The 13,732-nt window shown below is 38.8% G+C and overlaps 1 pseudogene; it reads right to left on the reverse strand.

The window, feature by feature from the left end:
• Nucleotides 1–11,489: 11,489 nt before the first annotated feature.
• Nucleotides 11,490–12,876, reverse strand: LOC109254769 (polyadenylate-binding protein 4-like; annotated as a pseudogene).
• Between the last annotated feature and the right edge of the window lie 856 nt (nt 12,877–13,732).

The following is a 13,732-nucleotide window of genomic DNA, read 5'->3' on the forward strand; positions in this document are numbered from 1 at the left end:
GATGGCAATGATTAATTTTTTTCTACATTCTCTTTGTAGATGTGTCAAGAGGTGTCTAATAATTATCCTTATAAATTGGCCTTGACCCTTACTTTGACCAACATACTTTGGCAGAAGTGATGCTGTGCCAGGTCCAATTTTGGGCTTTAAGCATTCTGGAATTTTTTACCTGGTGCCTTATGGGGAAGCCAGTCATTGTGCTGTAAATAAATTCAGTCTGAGTATTGACTGGTGAGACAATGTGTGTGTGTGTGTGTGTGTGTGTGTGTGTGTGTGTGTGTTAGAGAGAGACAGAGAGAGACAGAGACAGAGAGAGAGAGAATTTCATCTAAGATAACATAAGTGAAGATAGTTTGGATTTTCCAAGCTAGCACAATCACTAGCTAAACGCAGCTACATGAGTTACCACATCTCATGACTCAAGAGCAAAAGAATTGCCAACCTGGGCCCTGCTTAAATACTTAACCTACAAAATTGTAAGAAAAATAAATTCCTGTTATTTCAATCCACTGAATTTTAGGAGACTGGTTATACAGATATAGGTAACTGAAATTTTAACCTAGGATCATGTAGCTAGTTTATACAAAATTTGGAATTCATCTCCAAGTATCTGAAATGAGAGCCTGAACTGGTAACAAGCACTCTAACTTACCTTATATTATTACAACCTGTATGCATACTAGATAGATTGAATACTTCATTAAATTCATTTTACTCATAATAAATAAAACATGAAAAGAATACTGAGAAGTGTATTAGCCATGCAGCAGAATAACCAACAGCTGAAACCCAGACAAATATATAAAAGATAAATGGAATCACTAGTAATAGCAAGAAAACAAATGAAGAAAGACGAATGAACAGACACACATAATTCTGAGTGTGGTTTTAATCAAATAAAAAAACCTAGACTCTTGTCATCCTATCCTAAAGACCCTTCCTGAGTTGCATAATCAACATTCCTTCATAAGACATTTACCTACTATCTATCTCAGAAAGTCTGTAAGCTGCCTACACCTCTTTGAGAAGTGCTGAGGATTCAGAACATTTCCCTTTATCCAACCATGTTCTCAACATTCCCATTTGGCTTTTCTCTCACCTATGCACCCAAGAATTTCTGATATGACTTTGCTTTGTTCATACATAAAAAGCATGTTCAACTTCACTCTATTAATGAAGTACCATTGAAACTTAATGATAAAATCATCCCATTCATTTTCATTAGATGTATAATGCACTATTTTGAAGAGCTTTCAGACACATGTTGTCATAAGCAACAGACAATTCTTTAGGGCAAGACAGAGTTGATATAAATGCAGAATTTCATTGTCTTCCGTCAGCAACTGCAATGCAGGACCAATCAGTACTGTCCTTATTTTGTAGAAAATGACACAGAGACAGGGACAAAGACCTCTAACCATTTGGTCAGCTGGTCAACGCCCAGGCTTCAGACCCTCTGTTCCCTGCTTTACTTTGACATCTGATGCTGTGTAAAATACAGGCTATACCTTCCTCGGCATCTCTCCACTGGTCTTTGTTGCCAATTATCTGATGATCAGTAAAGAAATGCAATGGAAGACATTCCATTCAGATATTCAGTTCCCTATTGACACTAAATAAATATGTCGATTCATTTATTCTACAAATAATCATTGTCTTGGAGGTAAAGTTATGATAAAAGTACTCTCTGACCTCGAGAGTGTTTTATCTAGTGGATGAAACAATAGACATATAAGCCAATGTGGTGACAAGCATAACATTTATATTCAAAATAAGATGAAAGCTCTAAACAAGGATTAATTTTATTGAATAATAAGTGTGGCTCATTAAAATGTAGAATATTTGGAAGCATGAATATATTCCTTCGGCCAAGTAGAAGCTCAAAAGCTGCTTCCGAAGAGTACAGACCATGTATTCCTGGCATGGTTTTTTAAATTTATATTTTGTTTTACTCTATGTGACAACTTGAAAGCAGAACTTCTAGCATCCATGGGCCATTGTAACGTAATTTAGTTTGGGAAATTGGCTCTCATGTGAAAACTCCACTTGACCATTTTCCCTCTTGTCTGTAAAAAGTTTTTTTGTAAGCTATTTTGTACTGAAAATACAACCACAGTCAAAACCCAATAGTTTCCAGAGTAGACAGTTGTTGGTAAAGATTGGAAAATACCTAAGAGTTTTCTTAACTAGACACTGAGAGAGGATACTTTGATATGTGTATGCATCTTCATTCAGAGTTACAGAAAAGTAGGTGTAAATCTCCCCACACAAACACAGAAACAAATGTTTTCTTTTCAAAAGCCATTAAATTCAAATGTGAAGCAATATTTCCTGACGGTTATATTTAGATCACCAACAAACACAAGATTATCAGGTTGTCAGTGGGATCCGAGTGATTACAACACAAACAAAACCAAGGAAAAGGACAAAACTTGGAATGGAACAGGCACTGAAATAGCATTTGCTAAAGGATTGAAATCCTGCTTTGAAATGCTATTTGCAAACACTCCTGGTGCGGTGTTTAATGATTGTGTGTAGTTCATCTAGAAAGGCCGCTTGACATAGAGGAATGAGTATAACAATCAGTAGACATGGGCTTTCTTCTTCACCCTGACAAAAACTTGCTTTGAGTATTTAGCCAAGTCAGTTTTTCTAATGTTCAATTATGCCATATAAAATTTGGCATTAGACTTCATGATTTCCAAAAACCATTCTGTTGGATAAAAAAAAAAAAATAACTGACTTACAGTAGAATTACATACTTGAAGGCCTGGATTGAAATTCTGCTTTAACTGATTTGTTAGCTCATCACAAGTGAGAATTTTCGAATATCTCAGTTCCAGTTTTCAAACATCCAATGGAAGATAAGGATACCTACATTGTCATGTTGCCTAACACAAGGACAGGAAACATTTTTTAAAGAGGACCTTTTTTTTAAAAGTTTCATTGGGGACTCAATACAAGTTTCTTGATTCACTTATATGATATCACAAATGATTCCTACTGCGTAGAAGGCTCTATCAAGTTAATCCATTTTGACTTCTTCAGATTTCGTAGTAATGTAAATCACAAGGTATGAGAACTAGAATGTCTTAATAAAGGATCAAGGCCCACTCACATCCCTTTAAGAAAAGGCATATTAGAAAAGCAAGGCTGATACTTTGCCTCTAGTCAAAAACCAAGACTCAGACTAAGACCATCATAACTAGGTTAAATATTAAATACAAATTATCTGAGTAAAGACTTCTTTATGTGGAATTTAAGCCAAAGTGAACACAAAAATTTAATCTTGAAACTGCTTAAATAGTAGTAAACATTTCCATAGAGTTATGGGATTTCCTTTCAAGTTACCTTTACTATTAATAAAATAATTTCATTTGAATGTGAGATTTGAATACCAGTGTAGCCTTTTGTAAGGGCTAAAAACTAAATTAGATGATTTCCCCTAAGACTTTTGTTAATAACATAGAATTAAAAAGAAGAAAAAGAGATTTCTGTGTTGTAGAATTACAGACAAGGTGCTGCAGTCAAATGAACTATAAGATATTACTCACCTTTATTACACCCTCCTGTATTTTTTGCTCATTCACTGTATATTACAAATAATAAATATAGTATCTCTATAATCTCAGTTACATTACATACACACAAAACCCATGAAGAAATGTGAACAAAGGGTGTTATTAACCATTAGGAAAATATCCAAGGGAAATTTAGAAAGAGAATTAATATGGCAGGCCCATGCTAAAAATTATATTTGCGGGGCACCTGGGTGGCTCAGTCGGTTAAGAGTCCGACTTCGGCCCAGGTCACGATCTCACAGTTCCTGGTTTCGAGCCCCGCCTCGGGCTCTGTGCTGACAGCTTAGAGCCTAGAGCCTGCTTGGGATACTGTGCCTCCCTCTCTCTCTGTTCCTCCCCTGCTCATGCTCTGTCTCTCTCTCTCCTTCAAAACTAACTAAATAAATAAAAACATTAAAAAAATTTTAAAAATTATATTTGCTTTCCATGTAATGGATGGCTGCATTTTTAAAAATCAAACTTCTTAATAGTCTCACTTTTATTATTTAAAAGACAAAAATGCTCTATCAAAAAATATATACTGAGTTAACTTCTTCTTTTGAAAAATATCATACATAATAAATATTTGAGGCTCAGAAAGTTAAATATTTGGAAAACCTGTTAGATTGATCATGCTTTGCGCTAAATCTATTTCTCTTTAAAACACATGTCACCCTCAGTGAAGAAAGCCCCTGTGTCAACCATGTCAGTGTTTTAACACTTTAGACTGAGAGAAATTCTAGCTCGCCTGAAATTCCTTTACTCTGTTTCAAGCTGTCCGCGCTGTAATTTATGAATTTGCTTCAGGAAGAATGTTCTACTGGTAGCATTTAAAAACAAAACAAAACACAGCTTGTGTCTATGTGTTGTAGCAAAAACTCCCTCCAAAAGATTGGAAGGAGTTCCATTTGGTTATAAGTGAGTATTTCTATCCCTTCATTAGGTCAGCTGATTGCAGTGAGAGGCCAGCCAGAAGCCAGCGCATGGCGCTGAACAGCCTTGGTGAGGAGGGTTCACGCTTAACCTGTTAGTCCTCACTGGAATAGCTGTTGAGAGGAGAGGGACAGGGAGGTAGGTTAACACTACAATATTGAGGCACAGCTAGGAGGATGGGGTGATTTGGGACTAAGGCAATAGCCACTCCTTCCTTCTTTTAAAATTTTGACGATTTATGAAATAGATTTTTTTGCATACATTTTCACTTAAAAATTGTATTTAAACATTATTTGCCTCGATTACTAAGTTTTTTGGCGATTTTTAAAATCTCGGGCTTAATGTGAGCAGCGAAGCCTATGGCGGGATAGGTCGCAGCATGATCTCTCTGGGGATGTGCAGGTCCTGATGTGGGAAGTGCATTTCCTGGCAGAAGCCAGGGGACAACTCCCAGGATTATGTTCTGGGGGTGTTTGGTCAAGCGGGCTGGCGTGTAAAACTGACTAAACAGGATTCATTGACTTTGGGCACTTCCTTGGGATGTGGGACTTAGTAACCTGGCAAGGATCCCAGAGGACCAGTAATCCTACTGCTGGAGGGAATCTGAAAAGCCCGGGAAGGCGGTAAAGTGGAAACAGTGAGTGACCCCAGCAGACAGGAGAGAGAGGAAGAGACTCTGGGAAGGGAGATTGGCGGGGATGGAGATAACGTGAGGCCAGAAGCTGACTGAATGGCCAAGTTCCATGAACACCCAGAGGACATGCCATCTCCCAAGGACGTCAGTGATGCCTTGGTGAAAGGAGGCCGTTAGTGGCTCTCTTCTACAGGAAAGATTGACGGTGGCAGGCGTGCACAGACCACGCTCGTTCATAGCCAAGGGCATGGAGGCCACTGGGCAGCCATGAAACACCAGCAGCTAGGAGGTCACAATGGCCCTCAGGCCTAGCAGGTTCACAGAAGCAGCCCAGTGACTGACCTCAGACAGCAGATGTGGAGTTTGTGGATGATACAAATAAAGCCGCTATGAACACTGGCATACAAGTCTTCGAATGCACGTATATCTTCATTTATTTAGGATTTGTGTCTGAGAGTGCAAGGCTGTGAGGTTAACCTTTTAGGAAGCTGTTAATTTTTTTTTATCAAAGTTACAGAAGTTCCAAATACTTGCCAACAATTGGTATGGCCGGTCTTTGTGATTTTAGCCATTCTAATATATGTGCTGTGGCGTTTCATTGTCGTTTATCTTGCATTTCCATTATGACTACTTTCCATTATGAGCATCTTCTCATGGGCCCTACTCACCATCCATATATTTTTATGAAACACTTGTTAAATTTTTGCACATTTTATTTTTGTGTTTATTACTTGATTTTGAGTACTCTTTATATATTCTGAATATGAGTCCTTTGAGTGCTTAGCAAACATATCTTATAAGTCTGTGCCTTGTTCTGTTTTTTAATAAAGACTGCATTTTTCAGATTAATTTAAGGTTCACAATAGATTGAGGGGAAGATACAGAGATTTCCAGTACACCCCCTACTCTCAAAATTCCATAGCCGTTATCAACATCACTCACATTGGAACGTTTGTTACCAAGAACAAACCTTCGCTGACACACCATAATCACTTAAAGTCCATAGTTTACCTTGGGGTTCACTCTTAGAATCATTTATTTTGTGGGTTTGGACAAATGCATAACATGTATCCATCATTATAATATCATACAGAGTATTTTCATTGCCCTAAAAATCCTCTGTTCTCTGATTATTCACCCTACCCACCCCCCACAACCCTGGCAACCATTGATCTTTTTATTGTCTCCATACTTTTGCCTTACCAAGAAATTCATATACAGGAAAACCTTGAATTGTGAGCACCTTGCTCTGCGAGCTTTCCACAAGAGGAGCAAACATTTCTAATAAAATTTTTAATGTTTATTTAATTTTGAAAGAGAGAGTGAGCAGGGGAAGGGCAGAGAGAGGGGGAGACACAGAATCCAAAGCAGGCTCCAGGCTCTGAGCTGTCAGCACAGCTCTAACCCAGGAGTCGCGAGACCATGACCTGAGCCAAAGTCAGAAGCCTAACAGACTGAGCAACCAGGTGCCCCTCTAATAAATCTTAACTTGATAAATGAGCAATGTCTTGCAATATGAGTAGTACATGATGTCAAATGTCACATGGTCACAACTGAGCCAATGGTTCTTCTCTCTCTCTCTCTCTCTCTCTCTCTGTCTCTCTCTCTCTGCAGGATGTGAGTGATCGTCTCCCACACTCAGATGCTCAGTCTCAGGCCATGGTGACTGGCAGAAATCAGTGATTTTTCACAAAGTTGGAAAGTGCCCACAACGGGCACTAATGTATTTTTGTCCCTTCAAAGCACCTGTGGACAGCCCTTTGCTTTTGCAGACAAGAGTGAGCTTAGGAATGCTCTGCTTCCTTCTAGGTCAGGCTGCCTGCAGATAGAGACCCTTTCCTCTGCTGCCTTATTGCCAGTTATATCAAATACAGTAAATGCAAGATTTATTAATACTGTACTGTAGTCAACATCCGTAGGACCATATACAATGGCCCCCATGCAGAAAAAGGTTGAAAAGGAAAGCGATAAGTAGAAGGAGATGATTACAATGGAAGTTAAGAAGGAAGTTGAGAAGTACGAATGAGGTATGCAAGTGGCCAAAATTGCAAGATTTTATAAGAAGTCTGCAGAGGAGGAGGAGAAAAAAGAGGAGGAATCCCTTACTTCAAATAAGATTAGGGAGATGTGTAAATGTAGGAAACAGTCCAAAATTTTGTAGAAAAGCACCATCCAAATAAGGCTCTACCAGTGCGAGCGATGGACCTGTTTAAAACAATGCAATGTCACATTTCCGTGAAATCCTCAAAAGGGGGCAAAAGCAAGTGTCATTGGATAGGTTCCTTGTTACAGTTGCATGAAAAGAAGATTCCATTGAGTCAACAGATAGCAGTGATTCTGTTGGTGATAGTGAAAATCATTCTACACAATAACCCTCCTCTCTCTTGTCTCCTTCACACCAGTCATGAAGTTTTTCAAAGGTAAATGCAGGTTAATTTGTTTATCTTTCTTTATATTTTGTATTTTCTTTATTATTTTGTATTATATTACAGTACTGTAATCATTTTTGTATGAATATTTTGGGGTTGTGGAATGAATCATCTAAGTTTCCATTTTTTCTTATGGGGAAATTCACTTTGATATACAAGTGCTTTGGATTACAATCATGTTTCTGGAACAAATGATGCTGCTCACAAACCAAGGTTTTACTCCATGAGAGTGTGTGTGTGTGTGTGTGTGTGTGTGTGTGTGTGTGTGTGTGTGCAGTGTTTTGTTTTGTGTTTTGGAAGTTCTTTTTCTCTACTGAGTTATTTAAATTTTCTTAAGCATATATGTTAGCCATATATGGATATATGAAAGACTTTATTCTGTTCCTTTGCTATATTTCTTTTTCATGATGCCAATGCCATATATTTTTTAATTTTTAAATGAAGCCTTTGGTTAGGTATTGTTATTTCTCCAGCTTTATTTTTTCCAGAGTAGTTTATTTTATTCTGGGTTATTTCCATTTCCATTTCCATACAACTGAGAGAATCTGCTTGTCAAATATTGCAAAAGTCTGCTGGGATTTTTTATCAGTATTGCACTGAATCTATAAATGAATTTGGCAAGAATTAAAGTCTTAACAGTATTTAATTTTCTAATCCACAAAACTGGTTTCTTGAATATAGATTTTAATTTATCTTAGCAATGTTTCCCAGTTTTAATATAGGTCCTATGTATCTTTTTTCTAAGTTTTATCCCTATTTTATATACCTGATTATTTTGTGCTATTCCAAAGCTATTGTTTTCTTTAACTTAAAAGTTTAATTGTTTAAAAAGACAAATGTTTAATTATTTGTAGCTAGTATATGTAAATAAAACTAGTTGTCCTGTTGATATTATATCTTCTAACTTTGCTGAACTTATTAGTTCTAATAGAGTTTTGATAGATTCCATGACATTTTCCATTGGCAATCATGTCATCTGTGAACAAAGACAGTTTTAATTCCATACCAATCGAGATGCATTTTTCTCCCTTGCTCCATTGTACAGGTTAGAACCACCAATATAATGAGCCTAGATATCCTTGTCTCAATTATGATCCAAGTAAGTAAACATTTGATCTTTCACCATTAAGTATGATGTCATGCCTTGTTCCCTACCTCTCTCTAACCCACTTCTAAGGTTAAGGAATTTCCCTTCTATTTGTAATATACTAAGACTTTTATCACCAGTGGATGTTGGATTTGTCAAGTATTCTTTTTTTTTTTTTTTGCTTCTATTGAAACCTTTCAACAGCTCTTTACTAATTTGTTAATATTTTGACTTATATTGATTGATTTTTTTCTTTTTTTTTCACGTAGAGCCTACTTTGCAGTCTTGGGGTAACTCCCACTTGTTCATGTTTGTTTATATGTGTTTGACATAGTATTGCTGGATTTTCCTTCATAAAATTTGGTTTAGAATTTTTTCACCTATGTTAATGAAGGATATTGGTGAGTTTTCTTTTCTTATGGTGACTGACAGGTTTTGTGATGAGGGTACTGTTTTCATAGAATGAATTGAAAAGTATTCCTTCCAGTTCAATTTTCTGTAAGATTTAATGGAGAATTACCATTATTGTTTCTTTAAATTATTGTTACAGTTCACCAGTAAAGCCATATGAACCTGGAATTTCTTTATAAGAAAGAACTGAACGACAACTTCAGTTTCTGTAATAACGTTAGAATTGTCTAGATTATGCACTTCTTGAATGAGCATTGGTAGGTTCGGTATTGCAAAGAAATTGTCCATTTTATTGAGATTCTTAAGTTTATGGGCATAAAGTTATTCATAATTTCTCTTTTTTATTAAACAGCTAGACCAATGTCATCTCTCTTATTCCTGATATTAGTCATTTGTGTCATCTATTCTTTTTTCTCCATAACCAGTGCTGTAAAGGCTTATCAATTTTTTGTGTATTCTCAAAGAACTAGCTTTTGGGTTTACTGATTTTTATTTATTTTCTATTTCATTGGTTTCTACTGTGATTTTTAATATTTCCCTCCAGTTGCGTATTTTTATTGTACTTGCTTTTCTTTTTCTAGTGACATAAGACGGCAGTTGGGGATCACTGAGTTTACCGCTTTCTTCTTTTTAATGTGTGTGTTTAACTGCTATAATCCACTAAGTACCATTGTCAGCATCCCACAAACTTTGATATTTTTTCCTATTTTCACTAGGATGAAAATATATTGTGTTTTCCATATAATTGGGGATTTTCCAGATATCTTTTCATTTTGATTTCTCTTTTTTCTAATGTTTATTAATTATTTTTGAGAGAGAGACAAAGAGAGGGGAGGAGGAACAGAGAGAGAGGGAAGAGAGATCATCTCAAGCAGGCTCCACACCATCAAGGCAGAGTTCAATGTGGGCTTCAACCCACACACTGTGAGATCATGACCTGAGCTGAAACCAAGAGTTGGAGGCTTAACGGACCGCACCCCCCAGGCACCCCTCATTATTGATTTCCGATTTAATTATATTTTTTAGAATTTGGAGTAAAACCTCAGTGTAAGTTGATTACTTTTAAGATGTGTTGAGACTTATTTATAAGTTAGAGTATGTTTCAGTCTTTCTCCCTCCTGCTGGGGTAGTAAAGTAGAAAATCAAGTAGTGTGGACTTACAAGGTATATCTAACTTTTGGGTCTGCAAGCGACCTCAAGTGGCAGGGCATTAGAGCTCCCCCTGCTGGCATCCTGACTTCAGTTTTTTAAAGGTTCCCTTTTATTAATTTGCACACATTCTTACCTTTGTTCTACCGTATATAACTTGTAATTATCTTTGTTCCTTGGCTGTTTATAAAATTTTCTATTTATCATACGTTTTTATCGATTTGATTAAAAAGCTGCATTGAGCATCTCACATCTGTGGTTTATAGTTTTCATAAATTTAGAGAATTTTGGGCAATTATATCTTAAAATAGTTTGTAAACATCTCTTTTGGAAACTTTGAATACCATAGATTAGGTTGGTTGAAATTGGATCCAAGGTCAATGATACTCTGTGAAGTTTTTTCTTTCCATGTTTCAATTTGATCATTTTTATTGCATTGTCTTCACTAATTTCACCTTCTGTATATCTAATCAGCTGTTAATCCATCCAGAAATATTGTAGGTTTAGCTCTAGAAGTTTGATTTGGATCTTTTTTATTCCACATCTACTAAAAGTTTGAACGCGTGCAATAGAGTTATAGTAACTGATTTAATATCTTCATTAATTACTGTCAATTCTGGATGAGTAGGGATTTTTTCTCTCCTCATTAAGGGACATATTTTGATTTTTTTTCCCTCTCTGGTAATCATTGATAGAATTCTAGATATTGTGAATGTTTTCTCATGGTACTGAATATTTTATTATTCCCATCCATACCTTTCAGTTTTATTTGAGATACATTTAAATTACTTGGAACTGGCTTGATCTTTTTTTACGAAGTTTTTTAATTGAGAAACTTAAGACTTAGGTACATTAAACAAAACCAATTTCTGGAGGGAAAAATCCAAGCCCAGAATAGGAAAAAATCGTGAACACTGTCTGGGCAATAGCAGAAAACTCAGAGAATATATTCTTTAATGGAAAATTTCTCCGCACTTCATAATTGACCTTTTGATATACAATGACCTACTAAATTTGTAATTTGTTGTTCTCAGTATTGAGGTCCATAGAATGAGCTAGGAAATCTCCAAATCGTGAGTCGAATTCCATAAGGCGTTATTTCGTGCTTGAATTTTTTCCTCCTTGTCGAAGAGGCAGCAATGGAAACGGGAACCATCTCTCTTGGCATGAGGAATGTGTTGAACAGCCACAGGGTGGCCCATCTTAGAGTGGAGGGATTCAGTAGACTGTGGCATGTGTAGCAGCCTGGATTTGTCAGTCCTGTAGTCTTTCCAGTCAGTCTGGATTCATTGGTTGGATGAGCAGAACACCCAGCAACTGCTTTTGTTCCTGGGGAGGCACTGTGGCCAGCATGGAGGTGTCTTTAGCACCTTCATGTGGAATGTAGGCTGGGGTGCCTGCAGAGGCTGGACAACAGTGTGAGGGCTGCAGACACTGGGAGCATATTTGTAGGGTAGGAGCAGCGAGAGCAGCATGAGGTGCTATGTTCTGCACGTCAACTGCGGGAACACCGACCCTCTGAGTGGCAGTACAGAGGCCACCAGTTAGAGCCAGATGGTAGAAAGGTTGGACAAGGCCCAGGCTGGCGTAGAGTGCGTGATATTCCTCGGAAGCCGTAAGGTCTCCTACCTTGTTACCAGTATAGTTTAGGCCTCATTAATCAACTGAGCCTTTCTCTCTTCCTTCCCGGGGGCCAGGGCAGCATATGGCGGCTTGGAGCCACCATGCCTCCATTCATGTCAGTGACTACTTTGACTGCCTCTTCAGGGGAGGAGAAACACATGTAGCCAAACCCTATGCTTTTCCCCTCCTCCAGCGTTACCTTAGCCCAGGTGAGTGATCCGAAAGGAGAAAGCTCTTCCCTTGACTTCCCATCATCAATGGAGTTACCCAAGTTCTTTAGTGTAGAGGTTCACTTCCCGATATCGATGAATTGACTTGTTTCTGCTGTCCAAATCTCCATTTTTAACTCAACCTGTCATTCGCTTTTTTTTTTTTTTCCTGTGAAGGGGCTAGAAATATGACTTTTCTTTTCCGTTCATCTCTTCCAGGCCTTTATTGGCACCTTCATGCTTTTCACAGCTCAGAGTCAAAGCATTTGGATTTCCCACTGGGATTTCTCACCACCTTGACGCTTAAGGTCTTGCCAAATTGGACGAATAGCTCTTTCGGACTCTCGCCATTCACCTCCTCCTTAAAGTTTTTGATGTAAGCATTGGTGCATTCCTTGGCTTGGGCTCCCAGCTCAGCTTCCCACCCTTGGGAGACTTGAACCTGCTCACAAGCACTTCATAGTCATAGAGGAGCCAAGGCCTTGTCAGTAGCCTTTTAGGTCTCCAAGAGGACAAAGGCATAACCGTGAGAGCCTTTCTCATCACACACCACCTTGCAGGACAGAATGTTTCCAAAGACAGAAAAAGTATCATGCATTGCCTTGTTTCCTAGAGATTTGTCCACGTTCTCGCTGAAGACATTCCTCAGAGCAGATTTTCGCCGAGAGGGGGAACGCATGATGCAAAGTGACTTTCCCTTAATCACATCAAATTTCGTGGTGCCCAAGGCATACCTGGCATCAATAGGCTGCTGGAAGTTGATGGAGTTGTAACCCAGGGGGCACAGGTGATCACGTCAGACCTGGATGGACAGCACAGGCCCAGCAGGACAGCTTTTCATCTGGCAAGGCCTCCCTGCCTTCCGAGGGTGGGTAAGTCCCATACAGGGGCAGCTAGGGGCAGAAGCGTTGCTCTCCCCTGCCCCCGCCACCCCGAGCCTCACCAGGAGGATGTCCCATGAGGAGCACACAGGTTGAAGGGGGCTCTTCTCAGAGCTGTGGCCCAGGCTGCGCCCACAGTTGGCATGGAGTGAAGCTAAGGGAAGCTGTGGCTCAGAAAGGCAGAGAGTTCCACAGAGGAGTTCAGGGCACGACAGCAACACAGCAGACTTTCAAAACCAATATGATCCTCCTGGGAGCTTGAAATTTTCAATTGTCCTTCACAAGGCAGCCAAAGGCTGCTCCCAAGGGGCCCCCGGGACATTCATTGCTCTGTAGATACAGGCTTCGAGCTCCTGGACGTTTAAGATGCCAACAGCCAGTGGGAGGGGGAAACCAAAAATTTGTAGTTGCCACCACGTAAACTCTGGGAGGGCTGGGCATGCGGTCATCCCCACACCCAGTGTGGGCAGCTCACAGGCGGGAACAAGGACCCGTGTAGCTGCTGCTGACTCACCAGCCAACTCCAGCCGACCGTGCCAGGAAGCTTCCCTGCCCAGAGTCCAACAAAGTTTCGCATGTTCTCTTTTCCATTCCATTCTATTCTGTTCTATTCTATTCTATTCTATTCTACTTATTTTATTCTAATTTTCTTAATTATATATATTTTTATTTTAAAGTACGTCTTTTTTCCTTCTTTTCTACTCTTTCTCCTTCTTCCTCCGCTCCCCCTCCTTCTTTTTAATTTCTCTCTCTCTCTCTCTCTCTCTCTCTGGTTAGGCTGCTGGGCCTGAAGCTGATGAGGCCACGGAGTCCCTG

The sequence above is a fragment of the Panthera pardus genome, unplaced genomic scaffold (assembly GCF_024362965.1).
Source record: "Panthera pardus isolate Hobbes unplaced genomic scaffold, ASM2436296v1 HiC_scaffold_7, whole genome shotgun sequence".
Taxonomy (NCBI): domain Eukaryota; kingdom Metazoa; phylum Chordata; class Mammalia; order Carnivora; family Felidae; genus Panthera; species Panthera pardus.